This window comes from Arvicanthis niloticus, chromosome 3, assembly GCF_011762505.2.
Source record: "Arvicanthis niloticus isolate mArvNil1 chromosome 3, mArvNil1.pat.X, whole genome shotgun sequence".
In the NCBI taxonomy this organism is placed as follows: domain Eukaryota; kingdom Metazoa; phylum Chordata; class Mammalia; order Rodentia; family Muridae; genus Arvicanthis; species Arvicanthis niloticus.
The window spans coordinates 88,851,814-88,855,996 of NC_047660.1; positions in this window are offsets into that span (position 1 = coordinate 88,851,814).

Below are 4,183 nucleotides of genomic sequence, written 5' to 3' on the forward strand. Positions count from 1 at the left end.
ACTTAGATCAAGTAGTCTACATTTTCTGTAATCTTTTCTAGCATCAATCAGTTAATCAGTTCATTGGGAATACCAATCCCTGTGAGCTAGATTAAAGATCCTAAAACCAAAACCTGGCATACTTCTTGGAACCTCTCCTCCTCTCCTCTCCTCTCCTCTCCTCTCCTCTCCTCTCCTCTCCTCTCCTCTCCTCTCCTCTCTTCTCCTCCCCTCTCCTCTCTTCTCCTCCCCCCTCCTCCCCTCCCCTCCCCTCCTCTCCCCTCCCCTCCCCTCCTCTCCCCTCCCCTCCCCTCCTCTCCCCCTCCCCTCCCCTCCCCTCTCCCCCTCCCCTCCCCTCCCCTCCTCTCCCCTCCCCTCCACTCCTCTCCCCTCCCCTCCCCTCCCCTCCCCTCCCCCTCCTCTCCCCTCCTCTCCTCTCCTCTCCTCTCCTCCCCTCCCCTCCCCTCCCCCCTCCCCTCTCCCCCTCCCCTCCCCTCCTCTCCTCTCCTCTCCTCTGCACTCAATCTTGTTAAACTCAGTGGCAGATTTTCTTCATTTCTTATTTATCTTTGAGACTTTGTCTTTGGGTCTCACTATTCAGCCTTGCATGATCTTAAAATCTTGACCCACATACTGAAACTACAGATATGTTTCACTTTCCCTGGGTCTTGGAGATTATGGTTTCTAACAATAACAGCAACAGTGTCTTCCACTCTATGTACTCTTCTGACTGCGTAATTTCAACAACTCCCGATCAAGAATGAGATACATGTTCTCTCCTTGTAAAGAAGCAGAGCTCTGTGTTGGACTTCACAAACAATACATGGCAGAGAAGAAAAAATACTTCTTTGAAATAGGTGATAAGGCAATGCACCACTGCCTGATTCTCTGCACTTCAACTACTGCAGGTAGCCCACAACACTGTGAGGGGAGTAGACTGTGGAGGGTCTCATAACTAAGCATCTACAGAAAGGGACCATAGCCCTTTACTCCCAGGCCACAGCCAACAGCAAATGGCCAACCACACAAATGACCCATCTTAGAAGTGAGAGATCCTACTTCCAGACCCTTCAGCTGGAGGGAGGCAAGCCTCCCTACTGCTCACATGGTATATTCTTGACCTAGTTAATTGCAGGTTGAATATCTCTTATTAGAAATTCTTAGGAGCAGAGGTGTTTTGATTTCCTTTTCAGACTTTTAGAATATCTGCACATTAATGACTATGATATGCAAGGTAAACATAAAGGCCATGGTGTTTTGTGTACAACTTGTGGGTGTAGCCTACAAGGCAAGTTCATACAATTTTGTAATCCATGTGTCTTTGATGCCTGTCATGAAGTCATGTGGGAACTTTTCCTTTTGTGGTTGTCATATCAACACTCAGAAACTTTTCAATGACAGAGCATTTCCAATTACAGAGTTTTAGATTAAGGAGGCTCAACAGGTATTGTTTTGAATGACAACATATGGGGCCAATTTGTTCCACGGTGACAGAGAGCCAAGGCAGCTGCTGTTTCTCCCACTTCAGACTTGTTCTGCTTATCAGGCAGATGTGATAGAGCCTTCTTTGACACCTCTCTCAATCAGCATGAACTGTGCAGGCGTCCTTGTCATAATGTGAGTGGACGCGCTATTTCTCTTTTGATTCCTTTAACTGATTACTCTTTTCCACTCCCTCCCCATCATTGCTGTAGACCCTCAGTTAGATTTAAGAAAGAACTTAAAACTGATGTTAGCCTCCGTAGAGGCTGGGGGTAGGGAAGAGTCTCCAAACCATGAAGGGTTCTGTGACAATTGTCTATGCAGGGGCAAACTGCAACAGTCAGTTATGAGTCATGCCCCTGGAGATGGGAGCAAACCATAGAGTGCAATGTAAACCTGAACTGGGTTACAAGTGAGGACGGAGAAAATGCCTCAGGAGGAGACAGGTGTTAGAACAATATTTTACTTAGTACATGAGGAGTGATCTGCAGCCTCAGTTGCAAACCGTGGCAGTAAGTATGAATATTAAAATCACTCCTACTACTGTGCTTCATCCATCAACCCTTTTAACAAATGGAGTAAGGTTAGTCAGAAAATGCTTGTTGCCAAGAAACCTTTCGATGTCACGGTAATCACACCTTTCCATGGATATTGAAGGTTATTCTCTCTGTCTCTCTCTGCTTCTCTTTGTGTCTCTGTGTCTCTGTGCCTCTGTCTCTCTGTGTGTCTGTCTGTCTCTCTCTCTGTGTCTCTCTCTGTGTCTCTCTCTCTCTGTCTCTCTCTCTCTGTCTCTCTCTCTCTCTCTCTCTCTCTCTCTCTCTCTGTGTGTGTGTGTGTGTGTGTGTGTGTGTGTGTGTGTGTGTGTGTGTGTGTAAAATTATTGAGGGTCACTGTGATTTAGCTAGCCATAGAGAAAAAAACAAAAACAATTTAAGCAAAGTTCAAGATATGTTCAGCAGAAAATTAGGTGTTTCTCACATCAATATAAGATAAGCCCCTTGTCTCAGAGGAGCAGAAGTGCCCCTTGTTCCTCCTGTGTGTGTCTTAGAACCCCTTTTCTCCTTGGTTTGTGACTATACTTCAACAAATGAAATGCCTCTTGATCATTTCCAAGTGTGTCTTTCACTGTATCTGTTCTCTGAGTCATGTTCTGGGTGCTTAGCCCTACCACAAGAGGCCAGTACTCATTTGCACATCGCTATACTAAACCTTTTTTTTTTTTTTAGATCATTATAATAAAGAAATAATATACAATAGAAGGAAGGAAGGAAAGCCTGGCACAGGCTGTAATCCTACCACCCAGAAGGACGAAGCAGGATGATCATATGTTCAAGGTCAGCCGGGGCTACAGTTTGAGAACCTGTCTCCTACCCCACCTAAAATAAAAAATAAAATAAAGTGGGACCAAGAGATACAAGTCTGTAACCCCAGATATCTGGAAGGCTGAAACAAGAAGATAAGTGTCTGAGCAGCAGTCTACACTTGGGGAGACTTTGTTTTAGAATATGACATTAGATGAGTACTAGAGATGCAGCTCCCTGGTAGAGAGCACTTGCCTAGCATGTCTGAAGCTCTCTGATAGATCCACGGTGCTAGATGGAGGGAAAGAGAAAAAGATGGAAGAGTGGGAAAAAACAGACCCTCTGCTAACCTGCCATCTCCAAGACACTGGCTACAAGGTCTAACCTTGTTCTGCCTCTCACCAGTGATGTAACTTTGACCTTTTACATAGTAATTAAGCTTGAGCCGTCAACTCTTAACTGACAAAACAAAGAGGGTAAGAGCAAGAAATGCATTCTGAAAGAGTTAGACCTTCCTTTTCCTTTTCCTTTTCCTTTTCCTTTTCCTTTTCCTTTTTCTTTTTCTTTTTCAGAGTTAGACTTTTTAAGAGTTAGTAAGTTAACATAATTAAGGTATCAAGGGCCTCTGGTAAATAATTCATAAATTTTGAATTATTTTTTTTTCCATTAGGCAAAGCATAGTGAGCCAGCCCAAGGCTTCTGTACTAAGCCACTTGTCCCCACATTTTACTTAAAGCTTAACCCAGGCATGTCTGAACTTCTGGGTTTGATCCAATCAGTCACGTCTAGCCTGAAGCTTTAGGGGTCCTGACACCATACTAAATGCTCATCAGAAATTCCCTCCTTTCCTATTTCCCCTCAGTAGCTGCCATTTCATTTTATCACCAAACAAAACCTCATTCTTCTTCTCAGCCATGTCTAAAGTCATGGGCTTGCTGCCAAGCTGCTCAGAATACATCTTGCAAAGCAGTCTCACAGAGTCAGACCCTGATTCAGCTGAGCGACAGTGACTCTTAATGAAACTTGGGCAGTGATGCCTTCGGAGACTATCCTAGTGGAAGCACAGCAGGAAATAGATTAGGTTAATCCTTTATGTGGTTCCTGATTTTCCAAGCTTTGAAGCATAGTAAACTGAAAATAGCCACTCTCTCACATTTTTTCATCAGCATCCCCCTTTAAACCCACCCTTTTCCAGAAATGCTGTATCCTCTGGGGACATGCATTGTGAGAAATCTAGGAAATATTCTGAGCTCTACCACTGAGCTAATCCTGAAATTCTCTGCAGGAAATCTTGGTATTCTTTGTCTTCTGGGTCCCATGGCTGATTCTGTAGGTGTTCCTGGCCTTCCCAGAGTTGGTACTTCTTTCAGATGAAGTGTAAGCATGTGTTAAGAAAATCATCATGGATTAGGAATACTGCT